Source organism: Orcinus orca, chromosome 15, assembly GCF_937001465.1.
Source record: "Orcinus orca chromosome 15, mOrcOrc1.1, whole genome shotgun sequence".
Taxonomy (NCBI): domain Eukaryota; kingdom Metazoa; phylum Chordata; class Mammalia; order Artiodactyla; family Delphinidae; genus Orcinus; species Orcinus orca.
The window spans coordinates 45,037,206-45,052,470 of record NC_064573.1 but is presented as its reverse complement, the minus strand read 5'-3'; positions in this window follow the sequence as shown (position 1 = coordinate 45,052,470).

Here is a 15,265-nt window from a genome sequence, read left to right as displayed (position 1 = left end):
AAAATTAATACCAAGCAATACAAGAATCAAAATCTTATGTATGAATGAAAGTAACTTCATAGCCTTTTTTCCATTAAAAGAATTGCTAAAAAAATTGAATGCAAAAAATATGTTCACATGTCTTAAAAGTTTACATAGCATAGATTGGATGCTTAATGTGATTGCCATTAAAACAAATCAATAATGAAACCCCTTAAACACTGAAGCAATCAAACACAGCTGAAAAACATTCATTGGAAATCATGATATATTTTATAAATCAGAGATGGCAAATCGATAACAAGGTTGAAGGTGCACCTGTGGTGATCGGTCTTGGCTGCATTTTCCTGACAGGTGGCCACATAATATTCATTGGGAAGAAGATTATATCAGATAGATGGGATAAGCTGATGTCTGGGCCATTCACTGCTTATAGCCACAATAAAGATTGAGACTTAATGGATTAGTCCTCTTATGTGTACATAATTACATAAACAAACAAGAAATACTCTAGTGAGAATAGCGGCATTGTTAAATTAAATGGTTAGTATATGTTGGATTACATGAAATTGAAAATACAAAGCTATGCCATCAATCATAGAACCCTGGAAGCTAAAATTACCTTAGAGACCTTAATTCAACCTCTGATTTTACAGAAGTGGAAACAAAGATGCAGAGCAGATAAATCATTTGTTCAAGCCAAAACAACAGGTAAAATCTAAATCTAGAAATCATACAATATTCTTCCGTTTCTGATGTATATACGTAACATCTAGGAATTAAACACGCACAGTTAATACTTCTATTGCAAAAGACATTTTATGAGTTGGTTTTCTGGAATTTGATTCTGTCTTACTAGAAATAGAATTTAACTTTTGCAAGCTAGGTCTCCAGAGAAGTCCATAAAGGTTTTCATGCCAAAGCCCATCTTTCCTTCTGCAACAGAAAGAGGACTGGAAAAAACTTTTTGATTCATGGAACTTAAGGAAGAAAAAGTTGAAGTCTGAAATGTTTTATTATAAATTTAAATGGTCCCAATGAATAAAATTTCTAATATGTTTTCTAGGTTGACATTCTAAGTATGTGTCTATACTTTTCCACTACCCCAAAATTTCAAATTCAGTGAGTATGAGACAGGGACTGGAATTCTATTTTAAGGAATCCCAGGTGACCTGACTATATGTTGGTTTTATGAACAATTGGCCCCCAAAATACATATTTCATCCTTAGCATGGTCTATAGATTCCTTCATGCTCTTAAAAAGAAATGTCCTTTAGGGCTTCCCTGGTGGCGCAGTGGTTGAGAGTCCGCCTGCCAATGCAGGGGGCGCGGGTTCGTGCCCTGGTCCGGGAAGATTCCACATGCCGCGGAGCGGCTGGGCCCGTGAGCCATGGCCGCTGAGCCTGCACATCCGGAGCCTGTGCTCCGCAACGGGAGAGGCCACAACAGCGAGCGGCCCGCGTACCGCAAAAAAAAACCAAAAAACGGAATGTCCTTTATTATTTCTGTTACAATCCAGATAAGCTAGTTTCCTTGATTTTCAAACCAATATAATGATTCATTGCCATCTCTTAATACATGCTGTAAATTATCAGGGAGAATTTTTACACTTTCAGTGTTTCCATTCACAAACTCTAATTAGTGTTTAATCAGGCCCAACCCTAATTCTCACCGACTCTATGTATCAGTAACCCATAGTTTCACAACCACCCCAGAGCCAGTGGCTTGAAACAACCATTTATTTAGCTCATGATTCTGTGGGTTAGCAGTTTGGGCTGGCCTCAGCTGGATTGTTTTTCTGTTGGTCCCAACGAAGATCACTTATGTAAATACAGTCACCTGCCAGTCAGTTGAAAGGCTTTGCTGCTGGGGATTGGCTGGCTGTAGGTTTTTTTTTTTTTTTTTGCAGTACGCCGGCCTTTCACCGTTGTGGCCTCTCCCGTTGACGCGCAGGCTCAGCGGCCATGGCTCACGGGTCGGCAGGCGGACTCTCAACCACTGCGCCACCAGGGAAGCCCTGTAGGTTGTTTTGACAACAGTGACTGGACCACATGTTGCCCATCAAACAGCAAGCCAGCCAGGGCTTTGTCATATGGTGGTAGTGGCAAATATCCAAAGAGCCTAAGTAGCGGGAAAACCTCATTGTGCAACAGCTTTTAGGTCTCTGCTTGCACCATGATGCTAATGTTCTATTGGCCCATAAAAGTGACACGGCCAGCCCAGATTCAAACGTTCAATTAATAGGCTCTATTTCTTGCTAGGAAGACCTGCTAAATCACATCACAAGAGTATAGATGCAGGGATGAGAAGAATCTGCCGTCATTTTTACAGTCTATCATATGTTGATACTGCTCATGACTGCCTGAATAGAATGTCAGAAATAATTTGATCAAAGTCTCACACCTAGTCAGTTTTAGAGAAAGATTCACGCAAGACATGTTTGATTCCAAGGTTATTGAATTCATCTTATGAAAGATCTTAAATACATCTTATACCTCTTCCTTCTTTCATCTCTGTTGAATTATCTGAAGTCAAGCCATATCACCTCTGACCTGGATATAATCTCCTTCTAATTGATTTCCTGTTTCCAACTTCCTATCTGCAATATCTTTTCCATGAAGTAATTTAAGTGATATTTTAAAATGCAAATCAAATTATACTATTTCCTTAACTAAAACCTTCCAATGGCTTGTCACCTCATATTAGAAAACAAAAATCCAAACTTCTTATCTTCATTTATAAGACCCTAAAATACCTTCCACTTTGCTTTGCTCCCCATACATACATCATTCTATCCTGTCCAGGATCCTTGAGCAACACTGCCCTGTTCATTGTTTCTCCGATACATTGAGTTTTTTCTCCTTAAAAGCCTTTGATTTGTTGTCCCTGGAGACAGGACTTCTGAAAGGAAGATTCTTCCCTCTTGGACTACTTGGCTCTCTGTCATGTAGACTCATTGACAATGTCAGCTTCACAGAAAAAAAAATATATATATATATAGATTGTTTTCTGTAAGTAGCCATGATTTTCCCTGGGTCCTTCCTAAAGGCAATTTATTACATTAACATTGGGGTGGAAGCTGGTGAATGGTGTCAATATAACACTCATCAGTATTTGAAATTATCTTGCATGTTCATTTACTTTTATAAGATCTATTTCCTTATTACCCTTGTAAACCAAATGACAGTAGAGAACTTGTCTATCATAATCACTGCTACATTCTTAATGAAGGACTGGTGCTTGAAAAACTATTTGTTGAATTAAGAAATGACATGCTTCAGATCTTGGAAAAAGCCATGAAAAATAACACAGGGCTCTTTCCATATCCTGGACAGCTTTTGGTGATGAGCAGAAGCCCAACTATTCCAAAGCTCATCCTCCTAAGGGTTTCTTCTTTGATGAGAGCCCCTACACAATTGTTGAACATTATGCTAAAAGTATTAAAGCATTCCTCTTCAGGGTATGTAGGCTAGGTATGACTTCAGGGATGTCCGTGTGACCAAAAGGAAAACAATGGTCTTCATTTAAAATTAATTTTCTCTAACATCTAAATGACTGATGTTATATCCCTATCAAGTATGACAAAGGGGAAATGATAAAGGTTGAAGAAAACTAAAGACCTGAATGATGGGGAGAAGTAAATACTGAGAGGAGAAACATAAGAGGATTGTGGATTTAGTGACACAGAAGACAAATTTCATTGACTTGATCAACCCTATTTTCTTTTAACTTGGTAGAGACAAAACTATAAGCTAACTCTGGAGTATTTTTGTCAGTCCTGACTGAAAATACAGGCAGCTGTGTTTTAGATGATTTATGAATATTTTTAACACAGATTGTGTAAAGGATTTCAGTCTCAGGAATAAAGTATACTTGACAGCAGAGTTATAACTAGGAGGACTGGTAAGAACATTTATGGAGATTAAAGAATGTGTCCTAGATTTACAAGAGTGTATACCAAATCATTCAGTCATAATCACCTTAGAGAATGGGTAGAGAAAAGAAAATAACTTGTTAAACTGCAAAGTATGCTATCTTCTCTCAGTGTTGCTTATCGGGTATTCTTTTAATGCTGTGTGGGCATTGTAACAAAACGGCATTCTTGAGACTGTTTATGTAAGAATATTGACATTTCCAGAAGATTTGTGACATATCAAAATGTCTACAAAGAGTTTATCTTAGACTCTGATTAGAAGGAGCTTATATTTTCCTTAACTGAATTCTCACGTGAGTAATGCGGAATGCTTTATATACCTATTATATACTATTTGTAGATGTATGCATATAATATTTATATTTCAGTGTTTTTAGTTTTGAATGTTTCGTTTTTATTGGAATGGTAATAGCCTGCTCCTAGACGCATTCAAATTTTTGTATATCACTAAACTTGGTAATTAAGGTTGTTTTTTTTAAATTGTTGTAGCTGTTCTGTTTTTATATATTCAGACTCCTGAACATTGCAGTTATTGGAACATAAATATACACTCAAGTAGATAGGGGATATTTAAGAATCAACATTATTTACTCACTTATTCAATAAAGCTGTGTTTATTGAACACCTATTATGTGGGGGGACTAGGCAAGTGACTGTGGAAAATACAAGATAAGAAGGCAAATATCTTTTTAAAAAGTAATTCAAATCATTTTTTTGGTATAGATAATACACATTCACAAATCAGTAAAGCATAAAAAATGAAAAGACTGTGTATGATTAAATTGCACACTTTAAATGGGTGAATTTTATGGTATATGAATTGTATCTCAGTAAATCTGTTTAAAAATAATATGTGCATTTTTTAAACATTTTTATTGGAGTATAATTGCTTTACAGTGGTGTGTTAGTTTCTGCTTTATAACAAAGTGAATCAGCTATACATATATATATATCCCATATCTCCTCCCTCTTACATCACCCTCCCACCCTCCATATCTCACCCCTCTAGGTGGTCACAAAGCACTGAGCTGATCTCCCTGTGCTATGCGGCTGCTTCCCACTAGCTATCTATTTTACATTTGGTAGTGTATATATGTCCATGCCACTATCTATCTCACTTTGTCTCAGCTTACCCTTCCCCCTCCCTGTGTCCTCACATATACCCAGAGAAAACCATAGTTCAAAAAGACACATACACACCAATGTTCATTGCAGCACTATTTACAATAGCCAGGTCAATGGAAGCAACCTAAATGTCCATCGACAGACAAATGGATAAAGAAGATGTGGTATTTTTATACAATGGAATATTACTCAGCCATAAAAGGGAATGGAATTGGGTCATTTGTAGAGACGTGGATGGACCTAGAGACTGTCATACAGAGTGAAGTAAGTCAGAAAGACAAAGACAAATATTGTATATTAACGCATATATGTGGAATCTAGAAAAATGGTACAGGTGAACCAGTTTGCAAAGCAGAAACAGAGACACAGATGTAGAGAACAAACTTATGGACGCCAAGGGGTGAAAGTGGGTGTGGGGGGGAGCGATAGTGGTGGGATGAATTAGGAGATTGGGATTGACATATATACACTAATACGTATAAAATGGGTAACTAATAAGAACCTGCTGTATAAAAAATAAATAAAATTCAAAAAACAAAACAAAACAAAAAATACTATGTGCAAACTGATATTTACAGAAATATAAGTGATCAAAATGGATTCTTTGAAGGCTGATATTGGCTGGTAGACATAGGCACAACTATAGTGTTCTTTAACGTTGACATCTATTCCGCTTGGGTTGGCCTCTGTTCTGACTGGTTAGTGAAGAGGGTTCACCAATTATTAAGCATTTGATCATCACCCTACTTCCAAGTAGAGGGGTTGGAGTAGAAAAATATTCTTGAAAGAGGGACAAAATATGGAAAAAGAGATATGACACAAAGGAAAATCCAAATGGAAGAAATTCAAAAGCAGTAGCCTACTGGGACAAATGCTTAGGACAGAGATTCTCAGAGCATGGGAAAGGAACCACCTTGTATCTGAATATTGGAGAGGCTTATAAAAAATGCCAATTTCCTAGCTTCACCTCAAATCTAGGAAATCTGATTTCCTGTGGGTAAACTAAGCAAGTTTCCTTTTAATAAGCACCCTCAAGTAATTTTTAAGGATTGAAATGAAAAGTTTAAGAGCTATGAGTTTAGAGGATGTATTTACTATATAGCAGAGTTTGAATGATGAAATTATTGAAACAGAAGAATATCTATGAAAACTAGACAGAGTGGTTAGTTTCAACTTTGTAGATGGTGATGAAATGGTTTACAGAGAGAGCTGGAGAAGGTGAGATTACTAGACTTTTGCTTAATTTAGTTAAATCATTTGGAATTTCCTAATCATCAGGAAATTGTTTGAAAATTAAAAATCTTTATATAAAAAAGATTGATGTGTACTTCTTTCTGGTTTCTCATGAGGATAAAGAGAACTGGAAATTGCATCACTTCCACACTTCACATGAAAAACAGTTGGACAGACTGCAACTTCATGAATTATTTTGGGCCTATCAGAGAGTTGGGTGTCACAGTGCAGTATAATAACCTGAAGTCTAAGGAAATACAGGCACCTGCAGAGAGAAAGGATGCTAGCACTTGGGGCACGTAAAGCCAAACAGCAGTAAGAAAAAGTAAGCTAGAATATTTAACAAACTGGTGGAGGCCAGTGTAGGGGGGTGAAACAGAGTGGAACCTTGGGGGCTGCAGACTTAAGTGGAGTTCATATTCTTTTGCTGGATTCTTTTTCTCCATGAACCCCAATTGCCTAGATTTGTGATAATGTGTCTCTTCTTGTGAAGACCTGAGGGAGGGGAAAAGTAACTGCTATGGGAGGGTTGTGAAAAGCTACCCAAATCTTCTCCCCAGTCTTTTTCATGGAACAAAATCAATCTGGATCAAGGAAGGCTATCAAACGCCATCACATTTAGTTCATTTGTGAAAACCCATTGCAGCTGTGTGAAGGTAACAGGGGAAAAAAACCACAACACAACAACTTATCTTGGGGGTAAAGGGGAGGGAAGGGCAGGATACATTCTCAGAACAGAAATACAGCTGAGAGACGGTTAGAGGAACTGGAAGATCACAGTCGTGACAAGTAGGGACATACTTCCTACTTAATACGGATGCTTAATCAACACAACAAGAATTCCCCCTACCCCAACCCAACCACCATCACAGCCTAACAAGCATCAAGTAACAAATAACAGTGAATACTCCCAGAAGAGTTCAAGAGCACGAAAGCCTTAAAGGGAACATTTAAAGCTAAAGGTAGAACAAATATTAAGAAAAACCTTAATATTTTTTGCAAACCTCCTCCTACTTTAAACAAATGGTGGTGCTAGAGGAATATGAAGAGGCTGGTGCTAGGAGGTTGACTGTAGCAGCAAGAAACCACAAACCCAGACCATGTCTACATTAAGTCAAATTCCCATGCTAAAGGCCTAGCAGATGTAAAACTATACGTATTTCCAGGCATACTAAAACAAACAAACAAAACAAAAAACTTTTATCTTTGTCTCTATTATTTTGTACTGGAAGCGTTTATTTCATCCAAAAATTACTAGATATAGAAAAGAGAAGAAAAATATGACACACTGCTAAGAGATGAACCAATCAACAAAAGTCAATTCAGGTATGACACAGATGTTGGAAATATTTGGCAGGAAACTTAACATCACTAAATTTAATATGTTAAACTCTCCAACAAAATAGAGGTTAACATGAATAATAGATGGATTAACTGAGTACAGGGAAGAAAACTATAAGAAAGAATCAAATAGAAATGTGAGACATTTTTAAAAAAATGAACAAAATTAAGACTATGTTCTATGAACTCATAAATTGACACCATACAGCTGAATAAATAATCAGTGAACTTGAAGACAGAAACGTTAAATAAAAATAAAATCATAAAGAGAAATATAAGTAAACAAAGAAAACAAAGCAGGGAATCCAAGAGCAGTGGGTCAGTATCCGTCTAATACATATAACTGGTAACCAAGAAAGAGGAGAGAAAGAGAGAGAGAGAGAGAGAACAAGAAAAAATAAATATTAGAAGAAAAACTGGTTAAGAGTTTTCTATAATTTATGACAGATATCAAAAATGTGCTCTCATCAATCCCATCCAACATTCTACTGGAAGTCCTAACCAGTGAAATTAGGCAAGGAAAAACATCAATGCATAATTTTTTACGGAACTAGAACAAATCATCTCACAATTTGTATGGAGACACAAAAGACCCCGAATAGCCAAAGCAGTTTTGAGGGGAAAAAACGGAGCTGGAGGAATCAGACTCCCTGACTTCAGACTATACTACAAAGCTACAGTAATCAAGACAATGTGGTACTGGCACACAAACAGAAACATAGATCAATGGAACAAGATAGAAAGTGCAGAGATAAACCCATGCACCTATGGTCAACTAATCTATGACAAAGGAGGCAAAGATATACACTGGAGAAAAGACAGTCTCTTCAATAAGTGGTGTGAGGAAAAATGGACAGCTACATGTAAAAGAATGAAATTAGAACACTCCCTAACACCGTACACAAAAATAACCTCAAAATGGATTCAAGACCTAAATGTGAGACTGGACACTATAAAACTCTTAGAGGAAAACATAGGAAGAACACTCTTTGACATAAATCACAGCAAGATCTTTTTTGATCCACCTCCTAGAGTAATGGAACCAAAAATAAACAAATGGGACCTAAGGAAACTTAAAAGCTTTTGCACAGCAAAGAAACCATAAACAAGATGAAAAGACAACCCTCAGAATGGGAGAAAATATTTGCAAACGAATCAACAGATAAAGGATTAATATCCAAAATATATAAACAGCTCATGCAGCTCAATATTAAGAAAACAAACAACCCAATCCAAAAATGGGCAGAAGACCTAAATAGACATTTCACCAAAGACATACAGATGGCCAAGAAGCACATGAAAAGCTGCTCAACATCACTAATGATTAGAGAAATGCAAATCAAAACTACAATGAGGTATCACCTCACACCAGTTAGAATGGGCATCATCAGAAAATCTACAAACAACAAATGCTAGAGAGGAGAAAAGGGAACCCTCTTGCACTGTTGGTGGGAATGTAAATTGATACAGCCAGTATGGAGAACAGTATGGATGTTCCTTTAAAAACTAAAAATAGAATTACCATATGATCCAGCAATCCCACTACTGCGCATATACCCAGAGAAAACCATAATTCAAAAAGACACATGCACCTCAATGTTCATTGCAGCACTATTTACAATAGCCAGGTCATGGAAGCAACCTAAATGCCCACTGACAGACGAATGGATAATGAAGTTGTGGTACATATATACAATGGAATATTACTCAGCCATAAAAAGGAAGGAAATTGGGTCATTTGTAGAAACGTGGATGGATCTAGAGTCTGTCATACTGAGTGAAGTAAGTCAGAAAGAGAAAAACAAATATCGTATATTAATGCATGTATGTGGAACCTAGAAAAATGGTACAGATGAACCGGTTTGCAGGGCAGAAGTTGAGACACAGATTAGAGAACAAACGTACGGACACCAAGGGGGGAAAACCACAGTGGGGTGGGGATGGTGGTGTGCTGAATTGGGCGATTGGCATTGACATGTATACACTGATGTGTATAAAATTGATGATTAATAAGAACCTGCAGTATAAAAAAACAAACAAAAAAAAACAAGTAATACTAAACTTTCTTTGGGTTATTTGTATGGAAATATGTTAATATAAATGTTTCAGACATTACATGAAATTTCTAAAAATCTTATATGTTCTGGTATAATGTTATAAGTCATAATTCTAGTTATTACTTTAAAATGTATGTCTCAGAAATAACTAAATTTCCTTGTCAATTGCATTATTATGAACTTTCATCAAATCTTTAACCATGGTCATTTTTAAGTCTTTTGTCATTTACAGACAGTTCTGGGTGTACTCTGATGCTTTTGCAAAAATGTTGCTATAAAAGGGTTTCATCTTCAAGGAATTCATGGAAAAGACTCTGACAAGTACAGGTTTCTGGTAACTGACTATACTGCTGAACTGAATGAATAAGCATTTTCAGAACTCTAATGAAAAACTGATGAACTCATAAAAGTGCTAACAAAAGATCAAGATGAAAAAAGTTAATTACATGGGACTGAGTGAACTGATGAGGATGATTATAATTTTTGTGACTTTCTGTTTGAATGAAAAAATAAAATCCCACAAGGACTCAGAGGCAAAAAATATACAAATCAATTTTCACTGCAAAGTAAAGGAGCTGTTACAGTGGAGGATTACTGGACTGAATGTCAATATTATGACATAGTATGAGTGTGTTTCGTGTTTGGTAATTGCAATCATTGTTGCTTTTGTTGTGGTCATCCATTTACAATGCTTGGTGTCAGTTTATTTATCTCTTGTAAAAATAAAATACAGTGTGTGTGTGTGAGTTGTGAAAAAAAATGAAATCAAGTTACATAAATGTAAAAAAAACGCATACAGAAAGTAAGAAAACAATCTTTTTTGGCAGACAACATGATTGACATTTGTAGAAAATCCCAATGTATAAGAAAGCCCCAATAAATAATTAATGAGTTTAGCAAGGTTGTAGGATATAAGGTCATAGGATACAAAGTCAACACACCAAAATCAATTTTGGAAAATAGTATTTTGGCTAGATACTGTATGAATAAAGACATAAATACTGTAACAGACAAATACTGTACTCCCTACTTAATAAATCTGTTTTAGCAATTCCAAAATTATTTTATATTTGTAAAAGGATTGAAAAAATAAGTAAACATATCATTGATATTGAGAGCCAAGTTTGTCATTGTCAGAGAAAGAAGTTACAAATAAGGGAACCTTGAAGACTACAATAAACCCTGTAGTGTTCATTGGAGGTTTAACTGGAGGTATTAGTACTAATTCATTCTTTAAATATGTAAATATGTACATGGACAGAATACATATAGATAAAGAAGTAAATTGTAGTGCTGTACAGTGAGAAAGACAAGTAGAAATGACACCTCAGTAACAATGAAATGGTGCCCAGGTCTTGTTTTTAGATATCATTTTCCAATAGAAGAAACTAGGGGTCCTTAGAGCAGTCATTATTTCCAGGAAAAACAAAAGAGGAGCCTGCGGCTTCTTGCATTCTACAAAAGGAAGAGAGAATACTCTTTAAATGATGGGAACATATTGAAAAGGCATAGGAACCAGCCTGAAAGGCACTGCCAATGGCTAAAGCTTTGATAATTTTAGCACCAAACTAAATAACGATATTATTGGATTATAAGTATAGAATAGTTATAATGAATGAATATCTATGTGTCGATAGTAATATGAATAAATAATTTAATAGATTAAATGGGAGAAGGGGCAGCTATTTCTTACAGAAGAATTCCAGTTAATAAATGTAAAAGGAATGAGATAAAAACAAAATCACCATTAGAGAATCACAGTAATAATTGTTGCAGGCATGATATATTGATGAATGCTAAATTTTGTGGATGAAAAACTTAATTAGAAACAGTATATTTGCATAGTCTAAAAGTATCTTCCTCCAAATAATTATTTATTTCAAAGGGAAACATGTTAATTTTACAGTGGAGAAACCTGGAAAACACCTTCTTAACCATTTGATCAAGGTTAACCTCACCATTGATAAGACATAGTTACATTACATAGCCCTTGATGATGCAATAAGAAGGGAATGTCACTTCTGTGCTATTGTTGCCTATGTACAAACTGAATCAAATCATAAGGCAAATCAAAAAAACCCTATTTGAGGGACATTCTATAAAAATATTGATCGATAATCTTCAAAAGTGTCAAGGTCATGAAAGTCCAGGGAAGACAGAGGAACTGTCACAGATTGGAGAAAAGTTAGGAGACATGAAACCAAATGCAATGCAAACTAAATGCATAGGGTGCTGTAAAAACATATCAAAAGATATTAGTAGAAAAACTGGTGAAATAAAAATAAAATCTGTAGTTTAGTTAATAGTATTGTACTAATGTCACTTCCTTAGTTTGACACTCAGATTATGTAGTGGAAGCTATGTGAAGCATACATAAGAGTTTTCTGTCTAATGTTTTTCAGCTTTTCTTTAAAATTATTTCAAAATAAAATGGTAAAGAAAGAAATCTAACAACCTGAAAGCAGATATTGTATGTTAAAGTGGTAATTATTATCTTACAAATAAAAGCATAAAATCAAACATAACCCAAAAAATTGTGTAAAAAGCCACAGATTGAGAAAGTTGACTCTTTCTACATGTTCTTACCAGTGTGAGTATGCGTGTATATATGTGTGTGTATGAAAGTCTGGTTTGTGTATATATGTTTGTGTGCATGTCAATTCTTGTGTGTTTGCTAATGACTCAGCTCAGAATTGAAAAAAATAGGAAGCCAGATTTACAACTAGAATAAGAGATTTGACACCAGCAGGATGTGCTTCTCTCTATCTTTTCTTTCTGATTCATTCTGGGAAATGGTGAGATTTTAACAAATCAGCCAACATCACATCTATGCAAAGATGGCCTCTGATAGAACTTGACTCACACCACTTTAGAGCCATGTGATTAGAGTGGGAGAGGAACAATTCCCCCAAAGAAAGATGCAGTTTCCAGAAGAAGGATAGCATATGGGACGGACAAAATAGTTCATATCTTCACACTTAAACAAGATGTATTTTTCATACAGTACTCAAGAAAAATAAAAATAGAGGCAATGAAACAGCACAGAGCAATTTGAAGGATAATTTTTGTGACAGTTTAATAAGAGCATTTTATAAGTAATAAAACAAAAATGAAATTTAGTGTCACACCAAGTACTATCTGAAAGGAATATTGTTTAAAAAAATATATATTGCTTCACAATGTTCATGGAACAATTTAGCTTGTTGAAATATTGATTTTAGTAACTATTTCTATATGAAAACAGATTCTTCATTCAAGTGCAAAAATTAAAGCATACTGAAACTAACAAGTTATAATGGCAAGATTGCAGGATACAAGGTTAATGTATCAAAACCAATTGCTTTCCGATATTTCTGCAATGAACAAATAGAATCTAAAATTTAAAATATAATTCCATTTACATTAGCACTCCAAAAAAATAAAATAGGTGTAAATCTAACAAAACATGTAAAGCCCTGTGAGGAAAACTACAAAATTCTGATGAATGAAATCAAAGAACTAAATAAATGGAGGCCTATTCCATGTTTGTGATAGGAAGATGATTGTCAAGATGTCAGTTCTTCCCACCTTGACCTATAGATTCAATGCAATCCCAATCAAAACCCCAGCAAGTTATTTCATGGATATTGACAAATTGAATCTAAGACTTATTCAGAGAGGCAAAAGACCTGGAAAAATCACCACAATATTGAAAGAGAAGAACAAATTTGGAGGACTGACACTACCCGAGTTCAAGACTTACTCTAAAACTATAGTAATCAAGACAGTGTGCCATTGGTTAAAGAATAGACAAATAGATCATTGGAACAGAATAGAGAGCCCAGAAATAGACCCACATAAATATAGCCTACTGATATTTGACAAGGGTCAAAGCCAATTCAATGAAGTAAAAATAATCTTTTCAACAAATGGTTCTGAAAAAACTGGATATCCACATGCCAAAAAAAAAAAAAAAAAAAATCCAGACACAGACCTTACACCCTTTAGAAAAACCAACTCAAAATGGGTCATAGACCTAAAAGTAAAATGCAAAACTATAAAACTCCTAGAAGATAACATAAGAAAACCTAGATGACCTTGGGTATGAGGATGACTTTTCAGATACAACACTGAAATATGATCCATGAAAGAAATAATGGATTAGCTAGACTTCATTAAAATTAAAAACTTATGCTCTGTGGAAGACATTGTCAAGAGAATGGAAATACAAGCCACAGACTGGTAGAAAATATTTGCAAAAGACACATCTGATAAAAGACTGGTATTTAAAATAGATGAAGAACTCTTAAAGCTCAACAGAAAGAAAGCAAACTCAATCAATGTGTCAAAGACCTTAACAGACTTCTCGCCAAAGATGTACATATTGCAAATAAGCAGATGAAAAGATGCTCCACATGATATGTCATCAGGGAAATGCAAAGTAAAACAACAATGAGATACCATTACTCACCACTTAGAAGGTCAACATGTAAAACAATGACAGCATCAAATGCTGGTTATTATGTTAAACAACAGGAACTCTCATTCATTGCTGGTAGGGATGCAAAATGCACTTTGGAAGACAGTTTGGCAGTTTCTTTCAAAACCAAACACACTCTAATCATGAAATTCAGAAATCACACTCCTTGGTACTTACACAAAGAAGTTCAACACATATGTCCACATAAAAAACTGCCCATGGGTGTTTATTATAGTTGCTTTATTTATAACTGCCCAAACTTGGAATCACCCAAGATGTCCTTCAGTAGGTGAATGTACAAGTGAACTGTGATACATACTATCAATGGAATATTAATCAGCATTAAAAAGAAGTAAGTGGGTTTCCCTGGTGGCACGGTGGTTGAGAGTCCGCCTGCCGATGCAGGGGACACGGGTTCGTGCCCCGGTCCGGGAAGATCCCACATGCCGCGGAGCGGCTGGACCCGTGAGCCATGGCCGCTGAGCCTGCGCATCCAGAGCTTGTGCCCCGCAACGGGAGAGGCCACAACAGTGAGAGGCCCGCGTACCGCAAAAAAAAAAAAAGTAAGTCGTTAAGCCGTGAAAAAACATGGAGGAATCTTAAATGCATTATTTTTAAGTGAAAGAAGACAACCTGAAAAGGCTCCATACTGTATGATTCCAACTATATGACATTCTGGAAAAGGGAACTATGGAGACAGTAAAAAGACAAGTTTTTGGGGGAAGGGAGGAATAGGCAGAGCACAGAGGATTTATAGGGAAGTGAAAATATTTTGTGTGATTCTCTAATGTGGATACATGTCACTATACATTTGATCAAAACCAAAGAATGTACAACACCAAGAGTGAGCCCTAAAGCAAACTATGGACCTCGGATGATAATGATGAGTCAATGTAGCTTCATCCATTGTAACAAATGTAACACTCTGTTGGCTGAAGTGGATAATGGGGGTGCGGGGCATGGAAAGGGTGGCTATGCCTGTGTAGGGGCAGGGTGTAAATGGGAAGTCTCTGTACTTTCCTCTCAACTTTGCAGTGAACCTAAAAACTCTCTAAAAAATAAAGTCTTAAAAAATTAAAGCAACATCAAAAATACCTACTTGCTGAAGTAAAATGCAAGCACAAGATTTTTCCTTAT